Source organism: Cryptomeria japonica, chromosome 3 (genome assembly GCF_030272615.1).
Source record: "Cryptomeria japonica chromosome 3, Sugi_1.0, whole genome shotgun sequence".
In the NCBI taxonomy this organism is placed as follows: domain Eukaryota; kingdom Viridiplantae; phylum Streptophyta; class Pinopsida; order Cupressales; family Cupressaceae; genus Cryptomeria; species Cryptomeria japonica.
In genome coordinates this window covers 930,411,659-930,423,990 of record NC_081407.1, presented here as the reverse complement: position 1 = coordinate 930,423,990, position 12,332 = coordinate 930,411,659, and positions in this window count along the sequence as shown.

Here is a 12,332-nt window from a genome sequence, read left to right as displayed (position 1 = left end):
CATCCAAGATAGTTATGTTTTTCCTTTCAACAACTCCATTCTGCCATGGTGTCTGAGGTGCTGATAATTGTCTTCTGATTCCATTCACTTCATAGAATGTATTAAAGTCCTTAGATGTGAATTATCCTCCTTTATTTGATCTTAAACATTTGATTTTCTTACCAGTTTCATTTTCAACCATTGCTTTGAACAGTTTGAACTTCCCAAGTGCTTCTGATTTTCTCTGAGAAAAGTAACCCAACACATTTTAGAATAATCATCAATAATTAGCATGAAATATCTATCACCTTGTAAGCTTCTAGTTCTGGTTGGACCACATAAATCAGTGTGAATTAAATCAAGAGCATTATTGGATTTTTCTGGAATACTTTTGAAACTAGCTCTAACTTGTTTTCCAAATTGAAATTCCTTACAAATTGTATTCTGAGGTTTCACAATTTTAGGTAGATCTCTAATTGCCTTAGAAGTACTGATTTTTACCATGCAATCAAAATTTACATGACATAGTCTCTTATGCCATAACCAACTTTCATCTATATGTGCAATAAAGCATGCCTTTTCACTGTTATTCAAATGAAAGATATTGCCTCTAGTCTGATTACCAATTGCAATTTCCAAACCAGTTCTATTCATGATTTTGCATTTTCCATTTTTAAATTGTAACTAAAATCCCTTCTCAACTAATTGACCAACACTTAAAAGATTATGTTTTAATCCTTCAACATAGTAGACATTTTCAGTGTTATGCTTACCATCAAGAGATATTGAACCCTTACCTTTGATTGAACAAGCTTTGTCATCTCCAAATCTTACTAAACCTCCATTGTATTCTTGAAAGTTCAAGAATTAACCTTTGTCTCCAGTCATATGATGTGAGCATCATGAGTCAATGATCCATTCATCCTTTGCTTCAACTTTAGCTACTAGGGCTTGTTCTATCAGTTGAGCAGTAGGTGCTGGTTGATCTTCTATTATAGCCACAAAAACCCATCTATTGTCTATTGGATCCTCATCAGAATCATCAGTCACACCTTCATCAGCAATGTAACAAGATTTGTCTTTGTTCTTCTTAAATCTGTATCTCTGATATTCAGGATTAGGCTTGTATGCTCTTCTAGCTTCTTCTCTTAGTCTAGCATGTCTATTAGGGCATCTTGAAGCCATATGACCAATCTTATTGTAGTTAAAACATTTAAAGGGTACTTTACCTTCATAGTTACTTCCAATTAGACCTTTTGCCATTTTTCTTGCAAATAGTGCTTCAAGTTCTTCAAGCTCTTCATTCTCCTTTCTGGATTCTTCAAGTTCTCTTGCATAAAAGGCTCTCCAGTCTGATTTGTCAAATGATGGAGCAGATGATGTTGATGCTTTAAAGTCCAAATCAGTTTTTATAGTAGAAATAGGACTAAATTCCTCAGTTTCAAAGGCTGAAAGTTTTCCAATCAATGTATCCCTAGTTACTGATGTATTAGGCATTGTTCTCAACTCATTTATAGTAGTAACCTTCATTTTATATGCCGGTGGCAAACCTCTTAAGATTTTTGAAACAATTTCATCCTCACTCAGAGTTCCTCCACAACATTTAATACTCAAAACAATTTCATTTACTCTTTCCATAAAAGCATAAATCCTTTCATCTTCTTCCATTTTCAGATGTTCATACCTGACTCGGAAGCTTTCATGTTTTGCAATCTTAACTGTGGAATCTCCTTCATTCAGTGTTTCCAAATGATCCCAAATAGCTTTAGCAGTAGACCTATTTGGTAATCCCATGATTTGTTGATTTGATAATACGCTCAAAAGTGGTTCTCTTGCTTTGCAATCATTCTCTTCATCTTTAGCTAAGGTAGTTGGAGCAGTCTGACTAGCTATAGTAGCAGTATAACCATTCTTTCTAACTTTCTAGATGTCTTTACCAATGCAATTTAGATGTGTCTCCATTCTAATCTTCCATATCCCATAGTTGGTTCCATCAAGTTTAGGACTGTCCTTCTTGAAGTAATTTGTAGACATTGGATCTCCTCAAGTATTTAAACTTCTACAAAAGAGGACTAGGCTCTGATACCAATTGTTAGGTCCTAGAGACAACTGAGAGGGGGGGTGAATCAATTGTCTAATAAATTCAAACCAAAAACCAATTAACCAACTTAATGCTTAATACCGGTAAACCAGTTAAGTATGTTGGTAGACAGTGTTAACAGTAAATTGCTATACCGGTAAAGATTAATGCATGAAACACAAACATAAAATCATCCACAAAACATAACACCAATATTTGTACATGGAAACCCTGTAAGGGGAAAAACCATCATGGGAAACCTTACCCACAATCAGATGATACTACTACAGATAGTAAGTGTACATAAATGGGGTCTGCACATGCAGAAAGGCCAATAGCCTAGAGCTCACTGCTCAAACACAAAATGGGAGTCACACTGACTATAGTTGGATGGTTAAATCCAATAAGAATGTACTGCACAAAATAGCATCTTCATATGTTGGATTCAGTACCGATGTAATGCTGATATGCTTATACAAAAACCTAGCTTCACCTTCAAATGATGTCTTCGTGTATACCTCTACTTGATCTCGTATATACCTTCACTCAATTCTTTTTCGCATTCCACACTTGATCTTACATTTATACCATACCCTAAGACCAATTTTAGTAGGTCGGCTCTACAAGATATTTCAATAAAATCATTTTACAAACAATATAATATCTGATACAATAACCGATTAAACATGTCAGCTTAATGCATTTACATCAATAATAAATCATCTCCATTGCATGCCATGTTGATCTGGAAAAGATAAACCTGTCAGTGTAACCCTTGATAACCTGGACCTATTTGCCGGTAAAAGCAAATATGCAAATATGAATATACCAATGATTAATTCTTCAAAACCAAGTGTCCACATAATGTCTTTGACATTACCAAGTGTCTTCCATATCATTCCAGATATCGGTGAACATTATATCCTACCAGTGAACCATATACCAGTAACTGTGCAATAGTTACTTGCTTGCCAGTGAATGTTGCTGGATCTCCAAAGTGCTTTTTTTCAGTAGGTGTTGACATCAATGACAAAACCATACCAAAATACCAACAATGTTGAAATCAAAGACACCTATGATGAGTTGTGTATCGATGGTAAATTGAACAACAAGTATGAGCACATCAAGATCAAGGGATTGACTAAAGCCCTAACCTATCCCCATGTGTTCAAACCCCAATGGGTCAAGTTTGTTCTAAGCAGAGTTCACGATGATTTCATGTGGCTAGAAGAGAAACTATTTAAGATTACCAAGGAAATCATTCATTTGATTACCGGTTACCCCATTTATGATCATGCCCGAGCCCAAAAGATGATAGTGGAATCAGATTGCAGAGGATTGAAATTGAATAATGTCACTGATGAAGAACTAAAATTTTCCATTAGAGTTATAGGTTACTGTTTCTTCCAATTAGCAAGGGAAAACAGTGTACCCTGTGCAGCAGTAGACTTGGCATACAAAATTGTGAAAAAGGGAATGAAAATTGATCTATGTGAGGTATTGCTGAAGAACCTATTTGAGAATCTGACCACCATCAGGAAGCTGAAAAAGAACAACTCAGCTAATACACTAAAGTTTGGATCATTACTTGTATGCATATTTCTCTATTTTGAAAAATTCTTTCCATCAATCAGTAAAGTTGTTTGGGAACTACACTGACCAATCACCCATTAGATTAATGACTTCATCAAGAAGTTAAGTGATAATTTCAATGATATCATGGATGACTACTTCAGTAAATTTCAAGAGAAAATGCATAACAGGTACCGGATTCCACCCCATCTAGTGGAGAAATACAAAATTGACATATGTTTTGAAGTTGACACTGATTAATGTTGTGGAACCAAGAACTCAATCTTTGTCACCTATGGGTTATGAAATTGATCTTGACATCACACAATAGCAAATTGATGCATTTCTTAAATTGCCAAGACATGCTACCGAGCTAACGTATGGAACCTATGAGGAAGTGAAGGAAAAGGTAAAGATGAGCATTGTAGTACCCAAAGCTACAAGAAAGGCAACAAAGATGATAAAGGCATTGTCAGAGAAATTCAGAGAATACTCTTCCTCTACACTTGTCAAAGGCACTATTACCATTACCAAAGAGGAATCTGAAGCCCAAGAGGCAGCAATAACACTAAGCACTAAATTGCCTAAGGGAAAAGTGTTGACGAGAAAGAAATAGGACACATCAAAGGCCTCACTGACTCCACCTCCAAAGTGACCTAACACTAGAGTGTCTGCAGCCTCACCAAGTAAGAAAACAAAGAGTGTTACTCCTCCCAAGGTAATAAAAACCTACAAGAAATCTATTTGGAGACTCATTTTGGCAAAAGAGTCCAGTGATACCGAATCAGAGGATGCAAAGCAAATTTTAGATTGTCAAAAGTAAGAAGGTAAATGTACATAGTGTTGAAAACTTCTGTGCGAATATGAAAGAATATGGAGGATTTGGTTCATTTAGATATGTTAAGTATGAAACCAGAAATAATGATGAGAAGAGACAAATTGAAGAAGTTGTCATCTGCACACTTCTAAAATTCCAGTTAGCTCCATTAGAACTAGCTAAGTCACTTCCAAATGAACTTTATTTGCATATTGATAATAGGTGGAAGTATGCAATGGACTCAGAGAAAAAGAACAGAGAAAGAAGTTTGGTTCATCTATTTCTTGACATGTCAGTAGCTAAAATAAAAGAACATCTGACAACCTACAACTCAAAATTTCTTGTCTAACAGAGAGCTTTAAAACTGATGAATGGGTTGTATATTGAAGTTGAAAATGAGACAAAATCAAAGTGGTAGGAAATCTTTAAAATCAAGGATGCTGGTGAGCAAGCTGAAATTGAAATTGTTGATGTCATCAAGCAAGATCCTGATGTTACCAAGCAAGACCCTACTAACACCATTCAAATAGATGAAGATGTCATGGGGAAATGATAGAAGGTAATGCATATGCAAAACTTGTATCTAGTGAATCAGTGTTGGAACAAGTTCAGCCTTATCCACTGGCCAAACAACCTATCTCAACCGAAACCCCTCATGACAAGAAGCAAGGCACCGAAGGCCACAAGTCTACAATAGGAGAAGGTACTACTCAAGAACAGACATCTCAAGCACCTTCTAGCACTAAGAATGTTGCAATTGAGACACCAAGTATCGAGACATCGAAGGACTCTACAAAGGCTAAAGAAACCGACCAAAGTGTTGCCTCTATCGAGAAACCTCCCAAGGGTCATCAAGCCTCATAAGCCATTGTCTTAGTTCCATCGGTAAAAGGTAAAGAAAAGAAGATGAAAAAGCATAGTTTTAAAGTTGATTTGTCAAAACCAATAGTGTTGCCCAATGTAGACATATCCAAATTAAAGGGGCAAGTACTCATTGATTTCGGTGAGCTATGCAAAGCAAAGGCCGAACAAGAGAAGCAAATGGCCATTCAAAAGAAAAATAAGGTACTTCAAAAGGTGAAAGCACTCTTAATAGACATGCTACCTAAAGCTACAGTATCAACAAATGCAACCATCCACATTCAACTAGATGAACTCCAAATAAAGATAGAGACATCTGGAGTAGATGCATTGGAGTATTTGAGCAAGCTAAAAGACACGGAGCTCACTACAAAAATGATAGAAGAGGTACAGATAGCTATAGCTATTGGCAAAGTTAAACATGTCAAATTTATTGCTGAGTTGACTCCTCAACTCAAGCACATTCTTTATTTATTTCAGAAACTCTGCACATTTTCTTTATTCATTAAAGACATTAAGAATAAAATAGAGGCAATTGAGAAAGAGATCACCGATCTCTCAAATAAGTTGACCACAGAGCCAAATTCAATTTAGAATTTTTATACAAAGCTACAATAGCTCATGGCTCAACAATTGGACCTAAGAATGAAGAACACAAGATCAGGATGGACATAATGACACTTCAGACATTATTCCTTCCTCGTCTTTCATCCGTCCAAGAATAGATCAACCGAGCCACCTCCTTATCTACTACACAAGAGGGAAGCACTCTAGATGACTTAATATCATTATTGGCTGATATTCAAGTACATAATTCTTTAATGGATAGTGTAAAGAATGCACTCTCCATCACTCTCACCGAAGCATGGACCAAGTACAAATCCATTTTTGACCAGTTACCACCCCCGAATGGTAATTAAGTTTTGATGTTTGTAAAAAAGGGGGAGTGATATGATATAGTATTAGGGGAGTGATACAGTATTGGGGGAGTGTAGTATTAAAAGTATCAAACAAAAAGGAGTATAGTATACAGGGGGAGTATATCAAGTAGAGTAAGCAGAGTATCCAAGAGCAGTGAACCGACTAGTGAACAGGATAGTAAGCAAAGATCATGAGCAGCACACAGAACATTGATCATTAATCATGCAAAATCAAAGTTTTGTACAGTATATAGATAAGGGGAGTATATCTGGATATATTATTTCATTAACTATTGTATATACTGTTAATTTAGTCAAATTTTGCAAGTATATAGATTATTGAGTTATAACTTTGAAAGTAGTTTTTTTCAAACATCTCAACTAATGTCAAAAGGAGAGATTGTTACTACTTATCAAGTTGCCATTAGTTTTATGTTCAAAGTTATTCTATATACTCTAGTCGGTTACTACTACCGAGATATTCAGTCGGTATGCACAGTCTAGTCGGTTATTGAAGAAAGTAGTCTCAGAACGTAGTATACATCGAGCTATCTACCGAGTATCATTTCATGTCTACTGAGCAGCAAAGATGACACACTGAGTTGTTACACACTGAGTGAAACATGTTACTAGATACATTGAACCTGGACATACATATGAAAATGTGTTACAAGATCGAGGCACATAGAACCGTTATCACATTGGAAATTGCACTTAAAGATTGTGTATGATTTTGAGGTCATCTAACCAATCAAATATCTTGCATGGTTAATCATTCGATAAAACATATTTGTAAGATCGAAGCAATGAATGGATCACCGACATAAGAGATCTATTTATACAACATGAGTTAAGAAGAAAAAGTGTGTGTGCATAAGTGTAAGAAGACTATTACAGAGACACAGAGGTCACTGAGAAGGTTTTCAGAGAACAGTCAAAGAATAGAGTAAACAGAATGGTTTACCGAGTTACTATATGGGTTTCCGAGGTATGCTATAAGCAAGGTAATCTATTCTAAGAACATAGAATCTGCTATAACATTCCAGATGTAAAGTTCCAGATATTTGTAATGATTTATTGCAATATTTTAAAGTTGTAAGAGAAACCTTTAACAGGGTAAAAGACTCTAATCAAGTCTATAAATTGTAAAGCCTCTAACCAGGTACAACATTTAGTTTAAGTGTTGTAAAATCCTTTAGCAAGGTAGATCTAACAGATCTTGTTACTCCTAATAGGGTAAGCTATTAGAAATAGCTAAACATGTAACTCTAACCAAGCACTCTTTATTATTGCACTAGTGAAGTTATGGGTGCCATCCCCACCACAGTTTTTCTCTCTAACCAAGAGTTTCTATGTAACCAAAATATATGTGTTATGGAGTGAATCATGTATGATTGTTATCTATTTGTTTTAGCTTTATATTATGTTACTACACTATTCAATTTATGCATAACAGTAAAGTTATTATTGAAGTACTGATTCACCCCCCTCTCTTAGTACATTAGCTTTCCATATTGGGCCTAACAGAACATGCTGATTCATTCATTGTCTTTTTCCTTGACTGTCTCACCTTCTTGGGTTGTTCCTCAGACATTGTTTCTTTTGAGTCTGGTGAGTTTTTTTTAGTCTTCCTCTTCCTCTCGAAGACTTTAGCAGGTGCCGTTTTTGGTTTCTTCTTAGCCGGTGACCGCTTGGTCACTTTAGGACTAGCTGTAGTAACCGGTGTCAATGCTAAAGGCACTACCTTTCCTTTCTTTGTTTTTGGTTCTGTGACTGGTGTAACCCTTTCAAGTTAGGTGTCGGTTCTCTTCTTCTTTGGATTAAGTGGTGAGGCAACAAGGGTAGAGGCATACCCGTCCAGCATATCATTCATCACCTCATAGCCCATAGGCTCCACTTCTTCCTCTCTAGGCTCAATGGCCTGCATTATGCATTGATCCACTTTGATGGTAAAACAAATGTCCTCTTCATATTTCTTGCCTCTGAACTCATCAAAGTACCTATTTAGAACTCCAAGGTAGCCGGTTCCAACTGCTTGCAAGCTTTATTTGATCTGCTTGGTAACTGGTTGGTCCGCAGACCACTGAATATCTCCCACTCCGGGGAAGTAACCTTGGAAGTAGAAAAATAGTCCTACTAGAAGTTGTCCAAACTTGAATTTTAATGCATTATCCTATTTGATTGATTTAAGATTCAACAGGAGTTGCCTTTGCATACCGGTACACAGGTCAAATGATGCATCTTCCTTGATCATCCGATAAGTGGCATTTACCGCTGCAGCAAATACAGAGTTAATTCTACTGGTAGAGAATGTTCGATATCCAATCACCATGCATGCATAATTCATGAGGTCATCCTTGATGGAATTAACAGTTATTCCACTTGAGTTGCTCACTGAACCAGTGAGCTTGGTCATTTCAGTTTTGATGATCTTCCTCAGGGCTGGCGCTTCACCGATGTTGCAGAAACCGGTGACGGCAAGAACAACTTGTGGTGTTATATCATGCATTCTCTCTAGGTACAATACAGTGATCTAAGAAGAAGTTTTGCTATAATGCATGTGAAATTTTATGTTGCTTTGGGCTTCTAATTGAAAGGGGAAAGTTTTTCATCTTGAAAAGGGAAATTGCATAGTTAATAATGTGAATGAAAATGCTTAGGGAAGATTGAGGAAGATATCAGAATGATGTTATTTCTTGTGTAAGTTTGAATTGTTGAAAAAGTTAGTATGTGGATCTAGAGTAAACATTGTTTGGTGATTCATGTGTAAAGCATAATTAAAACTTCCCTTAAGTATATGTTAGCATAATGTAAAGTACTCCCCGTAAATGTGACTAAACCAGTAATAGTGCTATTTTGTGTGTGTTGTGAGAAAACCCGTACTTGCTTTGTGTGCCCATGGGATGGTGAAGTAATCAACCATGGGAAATGTGTTTGTTTATGAGTATGGGAAACCATACCTATCTATGTGATGTTGCTTGGTTGTTTCCCTTACTGAGTGCCAACCCACGGGTTGTTGATAAGTCAGTATGTGAAGGGGTAGTAGTAGAAGTCACCATTCCTTGAATAGAATGAACAGCGTACGAGTAATGTCGACGCGAAGCGACTTTAGCTTCCCTATTTCAAGGAAAAGCATGGTTTTGTAACAAAACTATAACATAGGTGTACTCAATACTTCCCCTTGTGATGAACCGATTTATGAGGTTCATATGTGCCAGCCTATTCCTATCCTTTATCTTGAGCATATAGATGACAGTTTTTGAGCATATTGTTGGATTCCATTGGAGCATTTGTTGCCTTGTCTTCATGAAAGGCATGGTACTTTCTTACATATTGGAGCATTTGTTGCCTTGTCTTCATGAAAGGCATGGTACTTTCTTACATATTGGAGCATTTGTTGCCTTGTCTTCATGAGAGGCGTGTTATTGTTCTACATAAGTTACCAACTGGCTAGTGTTGGTAGACTTATGGGTAGACCTTAGCCATGTATACCTCTGGCTTACGGCGAGTATCCTGAGAGGAACATCGCTATGTGGAGTGTGACCAGTGCGTGCCTTATCCGCGGGGTACACTGCCATGCGGGATACGTCCATTGCGTGCTTTGTCCGCTTGGAGTATTGCCATGCCGTGCTGAGACATGATGCGGGATGTAGTAGACATTTCCATGCGGCCTACCAATAGGTATAGGGTAGAGCCATGCCACGTGACGACGTGATGCGGGGTGATGCCGAGGAGCACACTGCCATGCCATGCGGGTGTGTGACTTGGCCACACCACATGATGAGCTACTAGGGTAGCTAGACGATTGTTCCTTCCTTCCTCGTTGGTGGCTAGCTACTAGTCACGTAGTGATGTAATGTGCAATTATGATTTTCTTTTAATTATTTATTTATTTCCTTGTGGGCCAGCAATTTATTTTACTCTGACCTTGACAGTTTAGACACGATCTTGCGATCTTGATCTTACTTGCTTTGATGTTGCAAATCCGGAAATTATTTTCTTGTTTTATTGTTGGAATTGACAATTATTATCTTTAATCTCTTGTACTTTAGTGGCTAAACCGGTTTATCCTTGTTGTTTTCGTATGCTGGTCTTGTGTTGTAATGTGAATTCCTCTCCAAGAACGTAGGAGACGGACTTGGATGAGCGTATACGAGGAAGTAGACGCAAGGAACCTTGAGGATGGGGGTATGTGAGGCTGTGAAAACAGCTAAGATCCACTACCTACCTATGAGTGGTGACTATCTCTTGGAGGCTAAACACCTTACACAACAAGGGATATTCACGAGGGACTTGTATGGAAGGTAGCACCGCTATGGTGTACCCTAGCACCATCAAGCCCTTGAGTGAGATGTTGGATAATTGTTGATCATGTATTTATTTTGAGAGCAGACATAGAGATGTGGATCATATATGTTACCTTTCACCGAGCATCAGACATGCTCACATGTGGCCTATTGTGTTGTGCAAACCAGTCTTGTGGATGGATATTATATGTGATCATGGATAGATGGTATTAACTTGTCACTATGTTATGGGGCATAGTCATTGGAAAGGATCTTGTATGTCTGAAAAATGTAAACAATTGAGTTCTTACGTTGCTCTTATTTGTTGAAAAGTTAACTTGGTGGTAGAAATTGTTATTTGAGGCTAGTTTTATGTGATAAAGTTTTGTGAAAGAGGTGAATTGGTGAAAGAAATCGACCTTGAGAACATATTTTCTTGTCATGTTTGATAAATGAGTATGATAACTGTGTCTATATGTATCTTAATTGCTTTAATTTGGTGAAATGAAAAGGGAAAAGTCTCGTATCCCTGCTATGATTGAGTGTAAATTATAGAATGATTGAAGGTGTGAATGATGTTAGATGCGTTTTTATTGATGAATAATGTTTTAAATTGTTGACAAGATAGTTGTTTGTGCAAATTGATAATTGTTAATTGAGTTTAAGGACTAATAAGTGTTGCAGGACTTCCGTTTAACTTTGCGACTTCCAGGAGTAAGTCGGAACCTAGGGGGGGAGAATGTAATGCCCATACCCTAGTCGGACTTTTAAAACCCGTTTAACCTTGATTGACTTCCTATGTGGCATTCTTGAATGGTAGATTAACCGATATGCAATGTGTAGTTTAGATAAAACAAATAAATTGTGCATACTTATTATTGTGCTTTTGCATCAATTTTCGTGTAAATGTAATTGACTCCTAACCCTTGAGATAAATCTTGAGCTAACACCTTCATTGAATATGTATATGTATATGCATGCTTGTATGAATTCATGGGTGCAGGGGATTGCAGGTACAACACCGCTTAGGGCAAGGTTTATCCCCTTTGGAATTTGCAAGGTTGAGTATGCTCCTTCATCTTTTGAATTCGGATTTAATGGTCATATAACTCTCGTCTTGCCTTAGCCATGGTTAGGTGAGCATCGTGCGTGGATTCATGGAGCTTGCCTTTCATTGGGATGAGTGTCGAGAGACTTGGAAGACTTCCTCGATTTGCATGCCTTGCGCGAGGTAAGTGAGGTTTGTTATTCTAAGTATTAAATTCAAATTTATGAGTAGACGTGCACATTTGTGATATGGAAATTTAAATAGGTAGTTTCTTTATATGATTAATCATTAATTTAGAGAGATTGTTTTAAATTGTTATTGTAGCAAGCTTAAGGCATTTAACTGGGGTTAGTGTGCTCATTTATGCATTTGTAACATTTATGCATTTATAGTTGAGAAATTAGGAGAAACAAGACTCTTGCATTAGAGTAGTCATTTATTTAAAAAAGTCGCTTTATTAAGTTATAGCGAGTTAATTTAATAGCTAATTTTAAAATAACGAATTTATTGAGTTATGCATTTTAGAAAGGAAAAAAAAAAAAATTTAAAGTCATTGGAGAGATAGAATTAAATTACTCATTTTCGCATTTTGGAAGAAAAGGGGTAAATTATTATTATTTAAATGAAATTATTTTCTCTTTACTTGTAAAGTCGATATAATATAAAAGTTTGATTTTTAGAAAATTAAGTTAATCAAAACGCCTTATCCGGTCAATAGTTCCAAAATATAATTGTAGAACTAAATCGATATTGAGAAATTAAAAATTTA